This window comes from Rhincodon typus, chromosome 16 (genome assembly GCF_021869965.1).
Source record: "Rhincodon typus isolate 14 chromosome 16, sRhiTyp1.1, whole genome shotgun sequence".
Taxonomy (NCBI): domain Eukaryota; kingdom Metazoa; phylum Chordata; class Chondrichthyes; order Orectolobiformes; family Rhincodontidae; genus Rhincodon; species Rhincodon typus.
This window is the reverse complement of record NC_063347.1, coordinates 10,929,419-10,941,724: the sequence shown is the minus strand read 5'-3', so window position 1 is coordinate 10,941,724 and position 12,306 is coordinate 10,929,419. Positions and strand designations below refer to the sequence as shown.

The 12,306-nt window shown below is 43.4% G+C and overlaps 1 protein-coding gene across 1 annotated transcript in view; it reads left to right on the top strand.

Moving 5' to 3' along the window:
• uba1 (ubiquitin-like modifier activating enzyme 1) overlaps positions 1 to 12,306 on the top strand; it is a 272,418-nt gene that overhangs the window by 69,906 nt on the left and 190,206 nt on the right. The gene's annotated exons all lie outside the window — the stretch shown is intronic.

Genomic DNA, 12,306 nt, shown 5'->3' with positions numbered 1-12,306 from the left:
ACCCGAAACGTTAACTCTGATATTTTTCTTCACAGATGCTGCCAGACCTGCTGAGCTTTTCCAGCAACTTCTGCTTTTTTAGTTAGTTAGGTTTTTGTTACAGAAGATAGGGTGGGGGAGGGGAGGGGGTAAGAAGTAAACAATAGATAAAGATAGAGCCCAAAGAGAGAGAGGGAGAGATGGCCAGACAAAGGAGTGCCTGGGAGAATGGATAGCTATTAGTGGACAATAAGTGGTTAACGATGGTGGTGTGTAATAGTAGACCATGTGATAACAAGGCCTGGTGTGTGGGAGTTGGGATAACTACATTTGAAAGTGCCTCAAGCCCTAAAATTGTTGAACTCAACCTCAATTATTGAGGCGTAGGGATCCTAAGGGGAAAATGAGGTGCTGTTTACCAACTGCCATGCTGACAGACTGCCTCTAGCACCATGGGCTCTCATCTTGTTAAGTAGCCTAATGTGCAGTACTTTATCAAATGCTTTATGGAAATCCAAATCTATTTTATCCACTGCTTCCCCTTTATTTATCCGGCATGCTACCTCCTCAAAGAATTCTAATAACTTTGTCAGACATGATTTCCTCTTCATGAATTCATGATAACGCTGCTTGATCATTTTATGTATGTCTAAATGCTCTGCTATTACATCTTTTATTTTCACAACAAGAGATGTTAAGATATCTGGCCCATAGTTATCCATTTTCTGTCTCCTTTTTGAATATGGACGCCACGTTAGCAGTTTTCAATTTTCATTTTTCCAATTCCAATTCTCCAGTACTTTTGCAGAATCAATCCAGGTCAATGGGCTGAAGAGTGGCAGATGGAATTTAACTTGGATAATTGTGAGGAGATATTGCACTTTGGTAAAACAAACAAGGGCAAGACTTAGAGATAACAAGGTGTAGAGCTGGATGAACACAGCAGGCCAAGCAGCACCTGAGGAGCAGGAAGGCTGAAGTTTCGGGTCTGGACCCTTCTTCAGAAAATCAAGGGCAAGACTTATACAAGAAAAAAGGACCTAGGGTAGTGCTGTAGAACAGAAAGACCCAGGGATTCAATTCTTTTAAGTTTGCGTCACATATTGATAGCGTGGTTAAGAAGGCATTTAGCCCGCTTGTCTTCATTGCTCAGACCTTTGAGTATAGGAGTTGGGACTTTATGTTGAGGTTGTACAGGGCATTAGTGAGGCCTCTTCTGGAAAACTGTGTCCAGATCTGGTCGTCCTGTTATAGGAAGGATAGCATTAAGTTGGAAAGAGTTCAGAAGAGATTTACCAGGATGTTGCCAGGAATGGAAGGTTTGAGTTATAAGGAGAGGCTGGATAGGCTGGGACTTTTTTCACTGGAGCGTAGGAGGTTGAGAGGTGATTTAAGATGAATCACAGGTGTCTTTTCCCCAGGGCAGAGGATTTCACAAATGGGGACATATTTTTAAAGTGAGAGGAGAAAGATTTAAAGATGACATGGGGCAATTTTTTTACAGGGGAATAGTCAGTGTGTAGAATGAACTTCCAGAGGAAGTGGCGGATGTGGGTACAGTTACAACATTTAAAAGACATTTAGATAAGTACATGAATAAGAATAAGATATGGACCAAGTGCAGGCAGGTGGAATTAATTTAGTTTAGGATTATTGTCGGCATGGACTAGTTGGACCGAAGGGCCAGTTTTCGTGCTATTTGACTCTATGGCTGTGAGTCTAATCTGAGGAATCGTGGAAGATTACTATCAGTAAGGGAGGCGATGGCCTAGTGGTATTATTGCTGGACTGTTAATCCAGAGACCCGGATAATGTTCTGGGGACCTGGGTTTGAATCCTGCCATGGCAGATGGTGGAATTTGAATTCAATAAGTATCTGGAATTAGAGTCTGATGATGACCATGAACCATTGTCAATTGTTGGGAAAAACCCATCTGGTTCACTCATGTCCTTCAGGGACGGAAACTGCCGTCCTTACCTGGTCTGGCCTACATGTGACTCCAGACCCACAGGAATGTGGTTGACTCTTGACCGCCCTCTGGACAATTAGGGATGGGCAATAAATGCTGCCTAGCCAGTGATGCCCTCATCCCACGAGTGAACAAAGAGAAAAAAAATCCAATGTCTCCATGGCGATTTCCTTTAATATCCAAGGATACACTCTATCAGGTCCAGGGGACGTTTTGGTTTTAACCCCATTAGTTTTCCCACCACATTTTTCTCTAGTTATTGTGTATATTTCCTCTCCCCTTTTTACCCTTTGATTATTTTGACTATTTGGACTCTATATTAAACTCCTCTGCCTTTTCCCAGTCCCTTATTATTATTTCCCCAGCTTCAGTCTTCAAGGGCTCTATGTTCGCTTTGGCTTCTTTCTTTCTATATTTTTAAAGAAACTCTTCCTGTCTGTCTTGATATAACCTACAAGTTTACATTGAAGTTTATTTTTCTCCTTCTTTATTATTTCATTGGCTGTGTTTTTATTGGTTAATATGCTCCCACTCATGTGGCTTACCACTAATCTTTGCCACATTGTATGTGTTTTTATTAATGTTGATGCTGTGCTATCCTTAACCTTCCCACTTAAACATGATTGGCTTATCCCCTTCCTAGAATCCTACTTTCTCACTGGGATAAATCTTTGTTATGAGCCATTAAACTTCTGCCATTGTTGCTCAACTACCTTTGCTGCTAAACCCCTTTCCTAATCCATTCCAACCAGGTCTGTCCTTATTGCTTTATAATTATGCTTATTCAAGTTTAACACAGTTGTTTCTGATCCAACTTGCTCCTGATCAATCTGAATGCTAAACTCTACCCTTTTATGATCCCCATTTTCTAAGGGGATGTTTTACTCTGACATCACTTACTAAATCTGCCTCATTACAAATCACCAGATTCAAATCCCTGATTGGAGCAATAGTATATTGTCGTAGGAAATTGTCTGTAGTGATTGTTACGAGGTCAGCCAAGTGAGTTCCCTGACTAGGGCTGTTATTCTGGTCCAACCAGGGAGCCCTGGCTGACGGATAACAACAGGAGTGTCAGACATCCTGCTCACTCTGAGAGCTAGCTCTGTGTCAAGGACTCTCCACATGTAAATAAAGGGTGACTCGATGATGGAATACCGGCCTCTGTGGAGTTAGTTCAGTGGTGATGAGAGTGGCATATGCTCCTGAAGAAATTTGCTCGCAACAAATTTGCTTGTCTTTGAGTTGGGGTAGGCATTGCTAGCATCATGCTGTTATTTGGAAAGGTTGACTCATTCAATTGTGCCATCGAAGACTGGACCCAATATGTGGAAAGAATGCATTAATTTTTCTGGGCAAATTACATCAGGACAGATGAAATTCTCCTGACAGCTTGTGAACCCGCAGCTTTTTTGGTTATTAGGATCAGAATTTGCCCTGAAGCTTCAGATACTAAAACCTTTCAAGTGTTGACAGATTTAGTTAAGGAATATTACGACCTAAAGCCTCCTCTAATTCTGAGGTGCCTATTGGTTTTATTTGGCAATTCGAGAGCCAGGGGAATCCGAATTGGGCTTTTTGACTAGGTTAAGATATCTAGCAGAAGCATGTGACTTTGGTTTAACCCATAATGAGATGCTGAGAGACCATTTCGTATGTGCGATTAATGTGGTAGCCATGCTAAAGTACTCCTACTAGCTGAAGCCCAACTGGACTTCAAACAGGCACTACAACTGGCTTTATCGTTGATAAAGGCAGCAACTTGACCATTAGTTCATAGCTTTGATCTCCATGTCTCTATAATGGCAATATCTTCATACCTATTTGCCCCAAAAATACATTTTTATGTTATTACAAGTACAACATGCTTTTAAATAAATGCTAATAACTTTGCCTTTTTACCAATATTTCCCCTTTTGACCCTAATAACTGATTATTTCCCTTCCTGTCCCACTCTGGGTTACATTAGGCAAACAGCTGCACTGCATTGTTCCATATCCTTTTTCTTTGTAAGGCTACATTTCCCCTCTCCAAATTCCTCTTCCCACCCCTGCATCACACCCTCCAATTAGTTTAAAGCTCTCTCTATAGCCCTAGGTATTCAATTCTCCAGGACACTGGTCTCAGCACTGTTCAAGTGAAGCCCATCTCGCCAGAACAGCTCCCTTCTACCCCAGTAATGAGGGTTCAAGAGATAGTAACACCTTTCAATGTCAAGAGCTGCTGGTTAGATTGGAAAAGGACATTACCTGACATTTGTCTGGCGTGAATGTTACTTGTCACTGTCAGCCCAAGACTGGATATTGTCCAGATCTTGTTGCATTTGAAAACGGACTGCCTCAATATCTGAGGAGTCATGAATGGTGCTGAACATTGTGCAATCATCGGTGAACATCCCCATTTCTGATCTTATGATGGAGGGAAAGTCATTGAAAAAGCTGAAGATGGTTGGGCCTAAGATACTACCTGAGGAATTCCTGCAGAGATGTCCTGGAGCTGATATGACTGACCTCCTACAACCACAACCGTCTTCCTGTATGCCAGGTATGGCTCTAACCACCAGAGAGTTTGCCCCCAATACCCATTGATTCCAATTTTGCCAGGACTCCTTGATGCCACACTTGGCTGAATGCATCTTTTGATGCCAAGGGCTATCACTCCCACCTCGCCTCTGGAATTGAGCTCTTTTGTCCATGTTTGAACCAAAGCTGTCATGAATTCAGATGCTGAGTGGCCCTGGTGGAGCCCAAACTGGGCTTCACTGGGCAGATACAAAAACAAAGTTGCTGGAAAAGCTCAGCAGGTCTGGCAGCATCTTTGAATGAGAAAACAGAGTCAACGTTTCAGGTCCGGTGACCTGGGCAGGTTATTGCTGAGCAGGTGTTGCTTGATAGAACAGTGAATGGCACCTTCCATCATTTTATTGATGATCAAGAGTAGACAGATGGGGCGGTAATTACCTGGAACAAAAACAGAAGTTGCTGGGAAAGCTCAGCAGGTCTGGCAGCATCTGTGGAGAGAAATCAGAGTTGACATTCGGGTCAAGTGACCTTTCCCCAGAACTCAGGTAATTAGCTGGGTTTGTTCTGTGTTTTTATGTACAGGACATTCCAGGGCAATTTTCTACTTTGTCAGGTAGATACCAGTGTTGTAACTGTACTGGATCTTGGCTAGGGATAACTTCTCAAACCCATTCTCCTGCTTTCTCACCGTAACCCTCGATCCCCTCACTAATCAATAAACTATCTATCTCTGTCTTAAATGACTTGGCCTCAGCAGCCTGCTCAGTAATGAATTCCACTGATTACACATCCTCTGGCTGTGCTCTCTCCAACTAATGAAAACATCTTCACCACGCCCAATCTATTCTGTAAGTTTTGATCAGACTCCCCCCTCATCTTTCTAAGCTCCATCGCGTATGAACCCAGAATGTTGGACCACTTTTGGACTGGGATGATGCCAAGGAAGAGAGCATCAACAGAAAACTACGAGCCACTCTGCCTTCATTCCCTCATACGGCAACAATCCTGGCCCCTGTTTCAAAAAGACAATTTCTCACAGAAAACAAAACATGATCGAAAGAGAGGGATTTTTCTTTACAGATCCAGCATTAATTGTCATGCTAATTGTGAGCCTCTCATCCCTTCACAAGGTGCCGGCAGTACATCTGCATATAGATGATGGTACAGACTCAATGGGCAGAATGGCCTCTTCTTATTGTCTGATTCTATAATTTTATGAAGCTCATTGCCATGAGCTACTTAAAAGTTGTTCTTCCTGTTAACTTTTAAACAGCAACAGGGCTCTTTCAGTTTGAGGGGGTGCGCGGAGTCGGAGGGGGTGATATTTGATTCTGAATTGCATTAAGATCTGGCTTGACCTTGGCTGATTTCAGAGCTTGTTCTCAGGCACAGTACACTATATGTTATTGTCTGATTTCATTTCCTGTCTCCCCGGCTGCACTCGAATCCAACCCGAAGAGCTGGCACCTCTGTCTCGCTTACGATGTCACACTTTTTCAGCAGAATATTCCATTGAGATTTCTGCAATGGAAAGATATATTTGCACTGTTGTGTTTTATAAATGGACTGGCTCACGGCTTGTCCATTAGCCAATGAGACTGCCCAGTCCTCCTTTTGTCTCCTCCTTAATGGCACCCATTAGACCTAATCGCTCCTAAATTTCCTCATTAGGGTCCAACAGACACGTGGTGTCCCGAGAACAAATGCTGGCTACAGACCAACAATGCACTCTGAATGATATTTCTCGACTTAATAGCCTTTTCTTTTGAGTATGTTTTTCCTCCAGACATGGGAGTTAACCCTTTCATTCCCAGATTGGCTGCTACTTTTTGCATTTGACTGCAGGGTCACCCACTCTTATGAAATAAAATACAGGCCACGTCAATCACATGGGATTAGTTTGGGGGTTGGGGGGGGCTAGTGGTTGCAGTGTTGATAGCCATTATTCCCCACCGTGACTGATAGCCACAGTACACAGTTTACAAGAGGGAGTCCTAGGTGTCTTCCACAGGCTGTTCTTCGATACAAAGGATAGCGGGTATCTCTTAAACGAGGCAGAAAAATGGCCAACATAAGGGGGCAATCCCTTCAAACACAGGACAGTTTGTAGAATCCCCACAGTGTGGAAACAGGCCATTCAACCCATTGAAGATCCCAAGAACTGCAGATGTTGGAATCAGAGTCAACACAGTGTGGAGCTGGAGGAACACAGCAGGTCAAGCTGCGTCAGAGGAGCAGGAAAATTGACATTTTGGGTTGAGCTCTGAGAAGGGTCCTGACCTGAAATGTTGACTTTCCTACCCCTCCATTGCCTGACCTGCTGTGTTCCTCCAGCTCCACACTGTGTCGATTCAAACCATTGAGTCCACACTGACCCTCCGAATAGCATCCCCACCCAAACCCACCTCATCCCTGTAACCCTTCATTTCCCATAACTAACCCACCTAGCCAGCACAGCCCTGGACACTATGGGCAATTTAGCATGGCCAATCTGCCTGACCTGCACATCTCTGGGCTGTGGGAGGAAACCAGAGCTGCTGGAGGAGACCTGCATAGACATGGGGAGAATGCGCAAACTCCACACCGACAGTCACCCGAGGCTGGAATCAAAGCCGGGTCCCTGGCATTGTGAGGCAGCAATGCTAACTACTGAGCCACCATACCACCCCTTGGATACCTTGTTGGTGTCAAGTTTCATTTTGGGGCAAAATGAGCAATATAGTGTGTACTATCAGCAAGATGCACTGCAGTAAGTCACTCAGGGTTCTCTGCTTTCATACCCACAATGTCTACCATCTAGAAGTAAGGGCAGTGGATGCATTGAGTTGCCACCACTTGCAAGTTCCCGTTCCAAGCCACTCACCATCCTGACTAGGAAATGTATTGCCATTCTTTCAGTATCACTGGGTCAAAATCCTGGAACTCCCTTCCTAACAGCATTGTAGGTGTTCCTGCATCTCAAGGACTCCAGCATTTCAAGTAGGCAGCTCACCACCACCTTCTCCAGGACAAATAGAAATGTGCAATAAACACACCAACGCTTCATCGGAGGCTGCACTGAGGATGTTACCCAGCATGGTAACAAAACGTCTGCGAAACAAGAAACCAACCAACCTCAACACCTACAACTCGAGCTACAAATCTACTCCAAAACCTTATGGGCAATAAACGCTGACCCAGGTTTTATACACCTCATAAGTAAAGTAATCTGGGCCCTGGAATGGGACTTGCATCCATGAACCTTGTGGTTCACGGACAAGAGTTCATCATAAGGCACAAAAATATCCAGAACACACGCCCCTGAAGCCCAGATGACAGATCCGTTCTGATGAAGGGTCACCGGACTCAAAACATTAACTATGTTTTTTCCTTCACAGATGCTGCCTCTGCTGGGCTTTTCCAGCAACTTTGTTATGTGTTCCTGATTTATAGCATTCACAGTTCTTTCGGGTTTTATGACAGATATACAGCCTGTTCTATAAGTATGTAGATTTTGAGTACAGTTCTGGAGTATCGTCGGGATGGCAGTCAAACTGAGTTGAAAAGCTAGCTTGAGGTGAAACAGATGCGTGCAAGACTCATCACAAATGCTCGCATTATGGAACAGCTGCCCTTTGAATCGAAGCACCATTGTGGCGAAGAGAGGCTGACCATCCGCTGCTTCTCAACTTGGGAAGCCTTTCACTGTGGAGAAGCTAAATGCTTGTCCTTAATACACCATAAGAGCCTGAGTTGGTGGGAAAGTACATTTACTTGTTGATAATTGAACGCTGTGGACAGTAAGTTGGACCGGAGTAGATGCTGGGGAAGACTCATTGACCTTTGTTCATCAAACAGCAAACTTGTCTCAGTCAAAACTCATGATGAAAATTAGATGCCAATCGTAATTGTATATTCTTCCATAAAAATTAAACTTTTATATCTTCTTGGGAAGGGTAAAAATTCAACTCAACCGATCTGAGGTCAAGTCCAATTAGCAGAACACAAATTTAGCAACAGTCAAAACAGAAGAATAAGTTCCAATGCAGATTGAGATTTTTAGATTTAGGTTTTATTGTCATATGTACACAAAAGTGCAGGTGTACAGTGAAAAGTGTAAAATGTCGCCATGCTAAGTGCCATCGTAGGTACCTAGGTACAGAAAGAACAAAGTTTAAAAGTTAAATGTTACAGTAATTCTTAGTATTAAGCAGAAAAATAACGAAATAAAGCTAAAAATGAAACATTACAGTTTTTCAAAAGTGCTTAGCCACACTGGGACTGCACTTCCTACAACGGCTCAATCTCCTCATCTTTGCCATGCTGTCCCCACACAGTCCATGCCAGGAGTCCTCACACCACGCCTACCACGCTGCCACCGAAGAAACTGCTGCTCCTGCCGATACACCGGGAAAATCAATTCGGGCCTACCGCAGAGGCTGCCCGGCTGTTTAAAGCCGATGCCACTGCTACTGCTTTGAGCCCTGCGCAGTTTATTATTTTGCGATACGTATCATTTCTTGTGTCAATTTTGGCTTTTTCTGTTGAAATATAAAATTTTGGGCAATTCTTCAAAAGTGAAAAGTTGCGCAAGGTGAAGTTGTATTCGTTTGGTTACGTTTATTCTCAGTATTTGAATTGGAAATTGCGACCCAGTGTTACGACTATTCTGAAATCAGAAATTACCAATCTTTGAAACAGAAGCTAGACTGAAAGCAGAATTAATTTCCAAGACTAAACAATACCCATACAGTTACTTACAGCCCCTTGTGCCCCAGCTAGTGTTAGTTTAAGGACACAGTTGCCAGATGTCAGATTCCACAACAAGAACTAAAATGTGAGTATAAAACAATGAGGATAGAAGTGACAAAATTTCCTGGAATAATGCAGTACAGAGCAGCAAGAACAAGCTCTTTGGTAATTAAAGCAATAGAGACCTTGTTATCAAGAAAATTGGCCTCACTCATTACATTTGTAACTCCTTTATTATGACCACAAATTCCACATCATAACTGGTATCTATGGAGTTAATTAGTCTCTGGAGGAAACTATCCTTAAAGCTGTTGTGCCTTGTAAACATTACAAGAATAATGCAGGATAAGGTTCAATGTGAAACATATATTATTTGAAAGTACTCCCTAATGTATGCTGCCTCTGTCAAGACTGCCTCTTGGCTGTTGACGGGAAGTCTGTGTTTATGTGCAGAGCTTGGTGTGTGTCAAATGTCCAGGGCCCAGATCAGTCTAATTTAAACAAATGGGAACTAACATCCTCTACAATATATACGATGGTTTTCAAATGGAATTTATAAGCTGGTTTTATTGCATTTCTTGCTTTGCATGTAATTAATGTTTGGGCGAGTGAGCATATTTTCTCAGGCTTTTATGTTCTTGACTCATTCATTAGTTTGGCATTTCATTGCAGTACTGAGGGGCTTGCTGCACCATCAGCCATGCCATCTTTTGGATGAGATGGTAACCAAGGCCCCATCGGCCCTCTCCAATGCATGCAAAAGATGCAAAGTAGATCCCAGAGGCCTCACCAACATCAAACTCGATCAGAAAACAGACAGTCTGGTCAATTATTTCATTGCTGTTTGTGGGTGCTTGCTGTGTGGAAATGAGCCGCCATGTTGCATGGCTACTTTACAACAGTGATTAATCTTCAAAACATACCTTATTGGCTAATATGTAGTTTGGGGTATCCTCCTCCACAAAGGGCATTGGTCCTTGAAATCACCTGAGCCTGAAGAAAGCTTCATGTGATAAAAAAAATTCCATCTTTACTTTGAATGTCATTAATTTACAATATAAATGCTCCTTGTCAGTCTCTCTCCCTCTCTTTTCTGCCTCTTTCCTCTAAAGATGATGTACGAGGCAAGTTTTTTACACAGAGCGCAGTGGGTGCCTGGAACTCACTGCCAGGGGAGGTAGTGGAAGCAGATACGATAGTGACTTTTAAAAGATGTCTTGACAAATACATGAATAGAATGGGAATAGAGGGATACAGTCCCCGGAAGGGTAGGGGGTTTTAGTTGTGACGGGCAGCATGTTGGTGCAGGCTTGGAGAACTGAAGGGCCTGTTCCTGTGCTGTAATTTTCTTTGTTCTTTCCCCTTCAGTACCTCTCTCTCTCTGACCATCAGTCTCACTCTCTTTTTGTCTTTCTCTGTGTTTCTCCATCTCTGTCTTTTCTGCCTTTGTTTTTCCACCTTTCTCTTCCGTTCCTTGCTTTTTGTTCCCCCTCAGTAGAGATAAGGGAAACCAGTTCAGCAACCTCCTTGCACTAATGTAGTGTACATAGGACACTGCAATGATTCTGATTCCCTATTTTGGCAGCTTCACATATTTTTCATGCCATTTTGTGATTTTCTTGGCTTTGAGCTTTGCATTCAGCATGTGAGCATTGGGAGGTGATGGGGACCACTTTGGCCTAGACTTCTTCCTCCCAACTTTCCATTCCCCTATGTTCACTGGAACGTAGGTCTTCCTTATACAACGGCCCTTAGAATGGAGACTGAACTGAGGTCATGTGGGGTTAACCTGTCTCTGCACTTTGTGCTGAGCAACACCATGATATCATCGGTGTGACAGGCGCCATCAATCGTGTATTTCCCAAATGGTCATCCATGGTGCTTCATTGACACCGACTATCCTTTCTATGCACATTAAATAAATTGAAGTAACGTTGTATTTTGGGTCCCATTCATATAATTTATGATCAGGTTTTTATAATGTGGAAACTGAAACGGTTCACCATTCTCTAGCTGCATCCTAACAAGGTTCTGTACATGTTGAACAGACCAAACCTGGGTGGCATGGTGGCACAGTTGTTAGCACTGTTGCCTCATAGCACTAGGGACACAGGTTCAATTCCACCCTCTTGCAACTGTCTGTGTGGAGTTTGCACATTCTCCCTGTGTCTGCATGGGTTTCTTCCAAGTGCTCTGGTTTTCTCTGACAGTACAAAGATTATTTTTTTTCTTTAATCATTCATGGGATGAGGGCATCGCTGGCTAGGCAGCATTTATTGCCCATCCCTAATTGCCCAGAGAGCAGTTAAGAGTCAATCACATTGCTGTGGGTCTGGAGTCACATGTAGGCCAGACCAGGTAAGGAACGCAGTTTCCTTCCCTAAAGGACAATAGTGATGTGTAGGTTAGGTGAATTGGCCATACTAAATTGCCCTATGGTGTCCAGGCGTGTTAGCCTTGGGAAATGCAGGGATAGGGTAGGGGGGATGGGGCTGGGTGGGATGCTCTTCAGGGGGTCATGGTGGACATGTTGAGCCGAATGGCCTGGTTTCCACACTGTAGGGATTCTGTTAAAAAGATCCTGTAGGGATTCTATAACCTTGAAGGGGTCAAATATTCCCCACATTTCAATTCTACGCCTTTAGAAATGAACCTAACTGCTTACATAAATCACGATGAGCTCCTGTGCTAACTTGAAAAATATGCCAGTAGCTTTTGTTACTTTTAAGTTTCCCACCCTCCCTTTTCCCTGAGAGTTCTGACTCCTGCTGGGATTACAATTGCATGCCCCTTGCATAGACCTATTCAGTGGCAGTGGCCAGGGCATTTCACTGTACGGAGTATAAAGTTGCCTCTCCAGTCTACCTTCAAGTGGAGCTAGATAAGCAGAAACCAGTTGTTAGAAAGGGACTGACTCATTTTATTACCTGCACCCCTCAAATCCTTCTCCTTCTTCTGTGACCACTATGGTCTGTCAAAGATCCTAGCTGAGACTGGGAATTGAATCTGGATTGTCCACTCTGCAATGAGTCAGTGATAAATCTGGCGATATTTCTGCCCACTGAGCTACCAGGGTCCAACTTTCTCTCCATCATGGGGCTGAC